We start from the raw sequence: 13415 nt of genomic DNA on the forward strand, positions 1-13415 counted from the left end.
ACAGTCCCTTGTCCAGTCTCTACGTGACCATTCTGCTCACCCTCCTACTCAACCTACAACCACCCTCCCCGAAATACCTGCACCACCTACACCGGTCCAGACTGTGGAACAGCCCTTCTCCAAGCTCGAAACTGGTGACCAGCTGCAGAGGTTTGACTTTAAGAGATTGGACTCTGAATTAACCTATGATAAAGTTTTCTCGAATAGAAAGGTTGCATATTTTGGCGATGCTCCTTACAAGTATTTAGGAGGGTACCACAGGGCAAAGCAATTAGACCCTGAGACGTACCTTGCTGAAAAACTTGTAGCAGTTGATGATGTGTGCAAGACCAACAACATCAACTATAAGGATTTCAATAGCTGCATGATCACCAAATATGAATCACACGTCTCGTGTATACCTCCTCATTCCGATGATGAATCGTGTATAGTACCCGACAGCACTATACTTACCATTTCCCTGGGGGGTAAAAGGGATTTAGTTTTTCGTAGACGTCCTCCAGGCGAGTATCGCGATGAAACCGTGACAGTTCAACACGGCGACTGTTACACTATGACGCGAAAGTCGCAGGACCTTTTTGACCATGCTGTTCCTCCGCAAACTCAGGCGGATTTTGAAGGTCCTCGAATCAGCTTAACCTTTAGACAGTTGGCCTCGGCACATTCCAGAAAATCTAGCAGCCATCAGCTGCGACCTCTACCCCATCATAAAGTGAACCAGACCAAACGAGTGCTGATACTGTCTGACAGCAAAAACTGTAATTTTGACTGTTCTCAATTTCGTTCACCTGTCATAGCGTTCCGGGAAAACTTATTTTTCCTCCGCGACTTAAAGGAACACCGGGAATCGATTCAACAAGCCGACATTGTACTCATAAGTGCTGGCATAAACGATATCCAGAAAAACAGAGCGAGTGCCGTCCTGCTGCATAATCACACCAGAAGTTTCATAGAACAGTTCCCGCGCACTATGTTCTTATTCGATGCAGTCAGTCCACTATCGATACATGCTGACCGATTCAACACCCACAACGACATTATCCAGTACCTTAATGAACTCATGTTTAAGTGCTCCCTTCACCATGACAACTTCAGACTCTTCGACAACTCAAGTTTTAGTCTCGCTCACCTCGCTCGTGACGGTCTACATCTTAACTATATTGGACAGAGTGTATTATCAGATTGCTGGGTAAACTGTGTGCTCATTGGACTGGGGTTCAGGCGTGGACCCCTACCTCTACGTGAGCACTTTAAACGTATGATATCTTATCCAATCCCTGGCCACTTTGGCACTTGAGCACGACGTATTTTATATCTTAATGTCAAATTATCATGACAAAAATATCGAATCCTGAACAACTTTCCAGACTCGCGCTGAGTCGCAAACAATTTCACTAATCAAACAAACGTAACTTATTTGAACAAACTCTTACCATATTTTTTAAATTTTCCGTCATTTCAAATCAAAATTAGAAACTTAAATCAAATTCAAACTCAAGCACAAAGCACATAATACAACCAACTACTTAAACGAACTTTTCCCTTATCCAGATTCCCTACCTTCTCACCTTATCTATCACACCTTATCAGCAAAACGCGAAATAAACCCTGCTTGATAATAGTCCACGTCCCTACATCATAACAATCATTTCATATTATCTAATTCCTAACCTCATGCCGTACAATGATGACGCAATATTTACACGATATCTACACAGATATTTACACAGTACTCATTATACATACATCACACATTACTGTACATTTGACTCTGTACATTTGACTGATCTGTACATTTGACTCTGTACATTTGACTCTGAACATTCGACACATACATTACTGTACATATGGAAATTAGGCTCATGCACGGTGAGCTGCTGCCATCAAGTAATAGAAGAGAAGTTAAAGGTCAATCATAAAGGTAAAGGTGAAGTTTACTTAATTACTGTAGATAAGTCACGGTACTTTCTACACACAGGACTGAAAGTCTTCGTTAGAAGTATATCTGACTAGGTCACGTTATTATTATCATATTTTGTATTAATAGTAAGTCTATACTCTCTTAAATATATCATAATATAACTATAATACAAACGAATATAATACATTATCTCATAGTTCTATGAACGAATCTCAGCGTTGCAACAAATGTTATACACGTATTCCTAAAGCACGTTCGTTCCTAATTTGCAGTCACTGCGACAAAATAAAACATATGAAATGCATGAAGTTATCTAAGTCTGAGGCAAAAATAATTGTAGATTCTGGCTCTGCCTGGATATGTTATGACTGTATTTCCAGCGCCTTACCAGTAAATGCATGCCCCTCGGCAAAGCCACCGAGACAAGGGCCCGTCATAGGTCCTAAATTTAAAGTTCAATGCACATGCTGTAATGGCTGGATTTACTCCCCCGCCAACCTGAAAACCTGCCACTGGTGCGAATCTAAAGTGCATACCAAATGTCACTCCGACTTATTAGGATGCAGAAATTGCTGTGAAAATATGATCCCGGGATACTATGTACATTGCTATCAGCTATACTCATTACATACACATACTCACACCGGCGCAATCCACAATCCCTACGATCGCTATCAGTTGATTAACGAAATAGGAAATACAATTGACCAAGATCAGGAACTCGAATATTGGAATGAGATTTCTGATATTTTAGTTAGCTGCAATTACATGGAGCCGACAAATGTAAGTTCGTCAGGACCATGTGATCTTAAGATATTTACCTTAAACATACGGGGACTTCTTAAAAACGTAGACAAATTAAGAGAAGATATATTCACGTACTCGAAGTATGATGTCCTTTGTTTTAACGAGACTAATCTCTTGCAGGATAAGCTTCCTAATGGTATTAATGACCTAGTGCTTGAGGGATTTTATGAACCACTGTTACGAGATCCAATACGTAGTTCTGGTCGTGGTGGGGGTTTAGCAATTTATATCAATACGCGCGTATGTGAGTCTGAAAATATTGAAAAATTCTTTCCCCAAAACTTTCATGTGACAGACAAGAGTGGTGAATTCATGTTGGTAAAACTCCATAACTGCAAAGGCTTTAACAAAACAAAGATAATCGTCAATATATATCGGTCACCAGCATCAAAAAATCCTGATAATTTTAACAAACTCATTGACTCCCTATTACACGGCATGGAAAGGCACTCGAGAAAACATACTATATTAGTCGGTGATTTCAATGTAGATCTTTCACATTATGATACTGACAAACATTGTCAAAATTTGATTGAAACTATGACTAAATACGGTTTTTTTCAGCTAGTCTCACGTCCCACACGTATCACTGATCACAGTGCCACTCTTATAGATCATGTTTACAGCAATAACGTACAACACACACACAGCTGCAATGTTCTTACTGTTGACCTGTCTGATCATCTAGCCACTCTTGTTACTATCTCACTTGGGCAATACAGCCACATTGCAGGGAGTAGAAACAAACGACACAGAGTCGACCATGGAATGAATATTGAAAAACGTATGTTTAACGAGTCGAACAACCTTAAATTTATAGAATTAATTGGATCCGAAATGTGGGAGGAAGTCACACGTGAAAATTGTGCTGATGAACAATATAACAAATTTATTGAAATATACAGTCAGCATTATGATGAGGCATACCCAGTGAAAACCAATCATGTGCGCCGCAAATTTGAAAGGCAGGACCCCAAACCTTTTATGCTACCCTGGCTTGAAATTGCATGTGCTCGTAAAAACAAATTATTCCATGCCAAAATAGTGGACCCAACGGAGGAAAACTACAAGGCTTACAAAAAGCATAAGGCATTCTGCGACAAGCACATCAATAAGGCAAAAGACAAATACTACAAAACACAATTTGATAAGTATAAAGATTGTTCAAAGAAACAATGGCAGCTGATCAACACTCTACTTGGCAGAAAATCTAAATCTCATAACAAAATTAAACTCCAAAACGCCGACGGAAATATCATAAATAGTGACAGTGATGTAGCTGAGCACTTTAACTCTTACTTCTCCAACATTGCCACAAAAATCAAAGATGCGATCAGCGCGCGTACTGTATTCGATCCAGGGGGTTTTAAACATTACCTTAGCAGCCCAGCTTCGCAGTCTATGTTCGTAAGACCAACTACCGAAAGTGAAGTTGAACAAATTATTAGCAAGCTTAAGAATAAATCCACTCAAGACACTAAAATTGAACCCCTAAAAATTGTAAAAGACTGCCCCTCCTTCTGTAAAGTCTTGTCCATAATCATTAACACATCATTTAGTCAAGGTATCTTCCCATCATCTCTCAAAATAGCTAAAGTTATACCAATTCACAAAGGAGGCAGCAAATCCGACGCCACTAACTATCGACCCATATCTTTGCTGTGCACCTTTTCCAAATTGTATGAAAAACTTATGCATAATAGAGTAATGGACTTCCTTGACAAGAAAGGCTCGCTCTTTGAAGGGCAATATGGCTTCCGGCCAGGCCGATCCTGTGAGCATGCTCTTTTGGATGCTCAACACACGATTCTGAATTCCCTTGCCAAAAAGGAAGTTGCTCTATTACTCCTAGTCGACTTTAGTAAAGCTTTTGATGTTTTGTCTCATGATGTATTGATTGACAAACTCCAGCACTATGGAATCCGTGGGCAAGCTTTGCAATGGTTTAAATCCTACCTGAGCACACGTCAGCAATATGTATGTTTGAATGGTATTAAATCAGCTCTTAAACCTATTACATACGGAGTTCCACAGGGCAGTATTATGGGACCTTTGTTATTCCTAATCTACATCAATGATATGCCAAATATCAACAGTATGATAAAGTTTATACTCTACGCTGATGATGCGAACATCATAATAAAAGGAAAAAATGCAAACGATGTTATACAAAAATTCAACCAATTCTCCCACGAGTTTGTACGCTGGGTTGACTGTAATGGACTTGCACTTAATCTAAAAAAGACCTGCTATATGCTTTTCGGTGTTAGAAATACTGATAATACTCCAAATATTCATATTGCAGACACACAATTAGAACGTAAAAGGGAAGCACGGTTCCTTGGCGTTATAATGGATGATAAACTAACATGGTCTAAGCATATAGCAGCTGTTAGATCAAAAATGATGCGGTATGTAGGAATTATGTATAAAATAAAACGTCACCTATCGATTCAAATAAGGCTACAGATATATCAAAGTTTTGTTCAATCGCATTTAAACTTCTGTTCAATTGTATGGGGGTTTGCAGCAAAAAATCACATTGAATCACTCTTCTCACGACAAAAACAGGGTATCAGGGCAGTAATGCCAGGTCACATTAATTACTTTTACAAAGACGGTCGACTGCCAGAACACACAAAACAATTTTTCAATAACAATGGTATACTCACGGTGCACAGTGTTATTGTAAAAAACACACTAATTCTCATGCACCGAATCAAACATTTCCGCAGCTCAGTCCCTCAACAAATCTGTATGACTATCCCAGAAAATGCACCCACTGCAAACTCAGATCACGTGACTGCAGCATCCTGGTTAGCCGAGTACAACACCACACATTTCAGATCTTCGATGTTCTTCAAAGGACCTTTACTCTCAATTTATGCTGTAAATGCAAATGTAAGCACCCTACCCACACTTTTTTCCATAAACCTTTTTAAATCGGCTACAAAACGCATGCTCTTGAACCTGCAGAGTGAAAATGACGATGACACGTGGCCCAGTTTCTTATTACATAATATTCCAGGTCTAAGAAGGTCACAACGTGTCTGAAAGTTACTGGACACAACAGTCATTATATCAGTTTAGTGAATTAGTTAATTAGTTAATTAGTAAATCAGTTATTAGTCATATGGTTATTATTAAGTACTATATATTATATGATATTACAAAAATAAACTATGAATATATATTTGCACACAAAAAAACCAGAACAAACTGATCACAGACTAGCGGCAACTAATATTAATGGATAAGCCACACATCCTAAATTCCAGGTCCATATTTACACTGCCACATTCCCCACTATCACTATTTTCCTATCAGCACAAACCGTAATTAATTGATTTCAACAATCACAAACACTACATATCCAAACTAATGACATGGCATAGCAATATCTACGATATCCTAAATCAGTCCCTAACAAACTTAGCGCGAGTCTGAAAGGCTGTTGGAAGCACAGAGTGCTCCATATTTTGTTTTTATCAATAAACCTTTTTTTTTCATTTTCATTTTCTTTTTTCTATAAATTTATTAACTGCGTGCAAATTTGTGTTTCAGATTTGATCTATTTATGATATATATTTATAATTATGTAATAAAGTTATTAATATTATATTCGTAAACATTGGCTGGCTTACAAACCAGTCCCCAAAAAAAAAAAAAAAAAAAAAAAAAAAAAAAAAAAAAAAAAAAAAAATCAATGTCAATCCTTCGCATCTCGCCGATCTGCATACGTGGTTGCGATGCGCGGCGCGGCCCAGTAGTTGGTAGTGGCAGTGCATCGCGCTACAAATTGAGGTTAGGCAAAAGAATCTAAAAATCGTCATTAAAATAAATCAGTTATGTTTTAATTTCGTATCATCGTCTAGCTCTGTTATACTGCCGTTCCCTGAGAAAAGGCAGTAAGTCACATCGATGTCATTTTGAGAAAATGGGACAAACGTGTTTGTCGTTTTTTAGGTAATTTTATTCGTATAAACGGGGTTAATTTGGACATCTTCGTGTAAATAAATTATTGTCATATGTCCTAAACATGCTTAAAAGCATAAATTCACCAACACTGATCTATAAAAACCATTTTTCTTCAGAATAAATGAACTATTTTCCCATCCGCATTGGACTTACTGCCTTTTCTGAGGGAATTGCGGACTTACTGCCTTTTATCAGGATCGATTTTAACCGATTCCTCTCTAGAAAGGCAGTAAGTCCATTTTTCCTCAGATAAAGTCAACACAAAAAATACAACATTTCTATATTTTTGATCATATCCTTGCAATATAATTATGTGGGCCTCCTGTGCATTGCAAGTGTGTAATATTGACGAAAAATTGATAATTTCTCGCTCAAAATGCCTATAACTCCTTAAATATCGAATATTTTGGAATAATTTTTACAGCATCATATTCAGCTTGGTCAGACACATTAAATTCGAAAAAAAATTTGAACATACAATATTTAAAGCACCAAATTTAAAAAAAAATGTTTCAATAATTCACACAAGGGGGGACCCTTGTGTTCAGGTTCAAAAATTTTGAAAATAATATTTTTTTAAATTTTGAATTATTAGTACCAAAATTTTTTGCTTGCTGAGCTGATTACGACCACATAAAAATTATTTCGATATAACTAAAACTGTGGAAGTTATAGGCCAAAAACTATAAAAACTGCAAATAAATCTGGACTTACTGCCTTTTCTCAGGGAAAAAGTTCCCTCACGGAAAAAGTTCCCTCAGAGAAGGCTGTACAAATGGACTTACTGCCTTTTCTCAGGGAAGGTTTTGGGATTATGTGCTAAATTTTCAAGTTTTGTGTGACTTACTGCCTTTCGTGACAGCTAAAACAGTATTTTTATAACGTGATTCATAGCTTAAGTTGTAGAGAATCTTTTCCTGAAAATTTTGGTACCAATATCTCTAAATTTCGAAAAATGGACTTACTGCCTTCTCTCAGGGAACGGCAGTATACTGTAGTAATAGTATGGATTTTATTTGACAACGACGATAATACAACGTTGTTATTATTCAGATTCCCTAAAACTCTAAAAGCCTAAACAATACTTTTTACCGCATCAAAAATATCAATCACCAAAGTTATGAACTAAAGTCATGAGTTGATAACGTTGTAACACTAACCCCTGACCTGACAGCAATATTACGTAATCACAGCCTGACCCCCCCCCCCCCCCCCCTTGACTTTTTTCCCTAGAAAACACTTTCCTCAACGTTTTATGTTGACGGATGTACGTTACTCGCGTAATTTCTTCGAAGTAGCGCGCGCCGGGCCAGATCATCAACAATCGTCAACGTTTCATGCTACCCTGATCATGCTATCATGATGAGCCGAAATCATTGTTGTGATATCCAGCTAAGTACCTTCTTAACAACTTACTATTAATATTATGGCCGGATATTCGATCAATTTCTAAATTCTATCACTATCAAAGTGAAATTCATGAGTGGAATACGAATTAAAATATTGTCAAATCGTTATTATTCTATAGAGGGTAGAAAAGAAAATGTTGATAACGTAATCAACGACCGAACCCCCCCCCCCCCCCCTAATACTTGTATAATACTATAATATGAACGCAATAGTGAATAGCCTGAGGTCCCCTGCAGGTAATTAAATTACTAGTCTGTAGGATTGTGGAATTCGATTAAAATTTCCTTTGAGATCTTTGCACCTCTTAATATTGCTTCTGCGGAACACTCCTAGCTTCTCAATACTCCTTCCGCGGCAGTAGTACAGACAAATCCGTCTGAAAAAATCGATCTGCTGACACACGAAGCTTTCAGAGGATTTTTGACGTTTTTGAGTCCCATTAGGTGCCCTTTATGGCTGACCAACTTTTCCAAACTTTTCCACTTGTCTTAAGGCCACTTTTTGCCAGTTTACCACTTTTTACCACCTTTCGTCCTTTCTTGTTTGTCGAATATCTTTAGTTGTGAACATCGTAAAAGGTTGCGGATCAATCGAGTGTGTTCATATTATCAGGAAAAAAAACTTTTGTTCTAACAATTTTTACGTCAGATAATTGTTAATAATTGGATAATTATCAATTAACTAATTAGCAAAATTCTAATTTTTTTTTATTGGCTCAAAATGATCGGAATAGCTTAAAACACGGATAAAAGTAAATTTTAGAAAAAATTTGAAAATTTGTCACTTACTTTTTTTTTCGAGACTTGAAAAAATTTCGAAAATTCAAAATATTTTTTCCGCCAAAAGTGATCAAACCGCATGAAACACGGAGAAAAATGTCTTTCAAAAAAAACTTAGTGAATTTTTCGTTTCAAGAATACTTAAATCGCCAATATTTGTAGTTGGAGTTCAGTAAATCTCGGCAGATTTTAGTAATCAGGAATTGCTGAAGCGGTCTGAAACTGAAAAACGTTAACCATACGATCGCGCGGCGATATAAGAGTTTCATAAACTAATTTTCACAGAAACTGCACCAATGGCACAGTCAAGATCGAAACGATAGCCTGCTGTACTGTCATTTTATTGATTTCAATGATGAATCAGTGGGGTTAAGATAATCACATTTGTAATAAATAAACATCTCTGTACCGTCAATTGTGCTAATCTAAACCAGCCTACCTGTATTACCAGACCTCTTCTTTTCCTCGACAATCAAACCAAGTTGTTCATATCGCATTTGGTGGGTGATGTAAGTAGTAATGCGCTTAGTCAATAAAGACACCGTGATTTTTCACCTACAACAAAAACCAGGATACGTCGCGTCCATACGTTGTTATAGCTCGTATAACGACGTAGAGGACACACTCACAGGTCAGCAGCCAGCTTTCTTTGCGAAAGAGCCCAGAGGGTGTGAAAGTTAGAACAATTGACAATACTCTGCCCTTTTTCTTTATTTAGGTATCATTAAACAGTAAGAATAAGCTGACCATGAGAATAGCACTATAATGAGAACCAATCAACGCTGAGTATTGTAAACGTTTATAAACGTTCCTATGAATAGGAACATGTGCAGAGTAGGACCCAGGACGGCAGGACCGTAACTCCGAATTTGAACTCTTGGCCGAGCGAAGCGGGTCCAGGGAGCAAAGACCCCCGTAAATTTTTGGCTTTGTGAGTTAAAACTATGAATTTTTAGCAATTATAAATCATCTTGCACTTTGACTTACGTAAAGAAGCACTTTTAGGTAGTAAATAGTAAATACCCGTAGAATTATTGGACACCGTTGATTATGGTTTAAGGTAGTAAGATAATGAGCCATCTCGAGTTTTGTTTTTTTAAATACAGCTAATTACAGTTTACACTGCATTCTGATTTCTGGTTGATAGCGATTCAGAGGAAGCTCCGCGGTTGATCATCTCTAAACGGATTCTGGGTATTAGGTTAGCAGCAGGTATGAATATGATGTTACCATCCCTCGAGATATTTCGTTTTATTTTACGCATTTCCTTTTTCCTGGAATGTGGACTTTTTTACTTTATTCCGATCGAGTTACGGATTCCGATCGAGTTACGGATTTTATAAAGCTAGGACTAGGAGCAACTACTTTCCCCGGGATTTACGGCCCTGTTTGGACCAGCTTGGTAATTACCAGTCTTCCGAGCCTTTAGTGTTGATTAGGATTAATATCAATGACCGTCCTTATCCAGATCAGAAAATCAAGTCCTCAGTCATAGACAGTTGATTGACGGTGTCAATCCATCGAGATCGTTGCTCTGCGAAGCAGAGCAACGATCGACGACGATCGAAGCAAGAATACTAGTTTGCGCGGCGCGTCGAAGCGGCGAAGTCCTCCAAAGACTACAGTCCTCAGTCCTCGACTACAGCGAGAATGGAATTTTTCGCTCGCATTCTTCCCACCCTCTCACAGAATTATTGCAATAACATTTATCAAAACAGTTTACACTCCGCCAGATAATGAAGTAAGGAAAGTGCTAAAGATAAAGATCGAAATTAAATTAAACAATCTTAAGCAACCCCACCGCATATAGTCACGGAAATCAAATTAACATACCGATGAGTAAGTTAAGACTGGCACCGCTGTAAGAATTGCAACGGTGCCAATTGCATAAAATTGTTTCGTCATGTTAGTATGTAAATAATCTCCACGTATTATATAATAAATAATAAATAACATATTATATAATATACGCAAAGATCGTGATGACTCAAACATTCATAATAGTGATTTTAGTTTTTAGTGATGTTAGTGATATGAGTGATTTCTGATTGATGGTATCCACACCCAATTGTTCGTCAATCCATGTAATGTAAACCTCTTTAAGATGAGGGCAAATTGCACCAATTAATTGATTATAAGGGTTTAATTAATTTGAGGGTGATATATGTTATATATCAAGAGCAGATTCGGTTAGACGTTGTTTTATGGTGATATTCAGTGTAACAAGATTTACATTACAATTTATATTACGAGGGTCACAAATCGTAAAATCATCCCTGCATTTGAATACCGAAAACAGAAAACCATGCACATTGAAGTTCATGAAAACTGTTCTCGGTTACCCATGACAGCTCCTCCGCTTTGGTAAAATTCTCTTTACGTTTAAAAGTAGGCACACAAACCAACAAATCAGCGGTATTCCTAATTAGCTTAGGATTACCGTTAGCATTCATTCTCAACAAGACATCTCCTATATTCACGTAGGGAAAACAAACTTTTCCCTACGTGAATATTGATCGAGATTATCTAGTAGTAGTTCCACTTCTAGTTTGGAGATCGCCTCCGATCCGCCTGACGATCGACAACTTTCCTAACATTTGAGTTAACGTGTCGAAGTTCCACGAAATCATCCAATAATTTAGCATGATCACTACGAGTCAGTAATTTCCACTAAAAGTAGAATAACGAAATTCTGGATCGTTATGTGTTGTGAACTAGATCAGAGTTGGCGCACGATAGAAATAAACTTGCTCGGGTTTCAAAATATTAATACCATTGTTTTCTATAGAGTGTGAGCCTTTTCACAATACCAAATGTTCCATACTATAATTTGAAATGATCAGTCATGAGTTTCGCGCCTATAGTGTGTAGGTGCCATATTTAATGACGCGCGGCTTTTGGAGCTTCAGTAAGTGTAATTGTAACAGTCCCGTAATTTGACAACATCCATTGATTTTCAACGTACTAATATTTAAATACTAATTCTATAAAACATTACGTGTCCCATCACCTGCTTTACCAATTTTATAAACGTAACCGGATTGTCCCTAATTAGATTTTTTGCCTCCAAGCCCTTTCATTGGCTGAATGAACAGGTACCTATCGATTTTAATATTTTTCCACGCTATCAACTATAGGACAGTAATTTCCGCTTGGTCATTTGTATCACTATCAGTATCACGTTTTACTTTTTTATTTCCCATATTCTTTCACAATTTCACGATAATAAGCCGTTCGCGTTGAACATCGGCTCATTGTATTTTGCAGGCCGTGAATTTATTGTAATTGTATAATCATAATGTAAACGACCGGCTGATTTTATTCTCGGTGTCATTTGGGAACAATAATTGGAAACTGGGTCACAATAAAAACCCTAATTTACCGCGGAGTTTGGAAGAAATATAATTATAAATACATTGGGTTTTGTTTTTTTACAATTACATTATGGCGCGGTACATCGGGGCGCCGCAAATCAGGATTTTACTGTAATATGATTTCTTTTTTGTCTTCAAGAAAGAGAAACTATATGTTATATTGGCCACGGTCCACTCAATCTACCCAATTTTTACCTGGCATGCCAATCCTAATGTACGGCGCTCTTTTCGAGCTTCTCGCGTGCATTGGGAGAGTGAGCGATACTCGATAGTAATAATATAAGAATTGTATTCTATTAACTTATATTATTTTTTGGAATACAACTGTGGTAGATTTAATTTTTCATTATAATCAATAGACTAAGTTAAAATACCTAGTAGTCTAAATGAACTGTATGAACTGAATAAATAAGTGATAAGATCACAGAAGAAGTTTTGTGATCCCAGTTTCCACTTTCCAATACGTTTACAAGTACAACCATTCGCAACAATAAAATTAACATGGTATATACTGTATAGCTTATACTTTTCCACCCGTATTATTGAAATAAAATAGGTTATAAAAAGAAATGTGACCACAATTTATATGTCCGGGCCACTTAATTTCCCGGTCATGCCATGGCGCCACGCACAGGGGCCACAAGACACACGGCCTCCCCCCACCCCCACCCCCCCATAAAATCTGGGAAAGGGGCCAAAAATGGCCAATTTTTTTAGGTTTTAAACATTTTTAGGGGGAAAAAAAAATTTTTTTCGTTTTTTTTAACCGAAACTTTTAAGGGGGGGGACAATGGATATTTTTTTATGAAACTTGATTTCGAGATAGCAGTTGACCAACAAACTAGGACCAGTGACCGAACTTTTGAGGGGGTCCCGGACCCCAACCGCCAAACGGTGCCCGCGGGGCAGCCACGCCCATATTTGGTCCAAATTAGGCCCAATTTAGCCAAATACCCTGAACATGCCCAAAACCCAGATTTTATGTGCTCTACTTGTAGCTAGTGGTCTCCTGAACTCGTATATGAAATTTCACCAAGATTGGACAAAAAATGACTGAGTTATGGGCCAAAAACCATATGCCCATATTTGGGCATACGCACCAAATTTGGTAGATTTCGTCCCATAAATTAGGCAAATATCAATATT

This window comes from Bolinopsis microptera, chromosome 10, assembly GCF_026151205.1.
Source record: "Bolinopsis microptera isolate Bmic1 chromosome 10, MBARI_Bmic_1.0, whole genome shotgun sequence".
Lineage (NCBI taxonomy): Eukaryota > Metazoa > Ctenophora > Tentaculata > Lobata > Bolinopsidae > Bolinopsis > Bolinopsis microptera.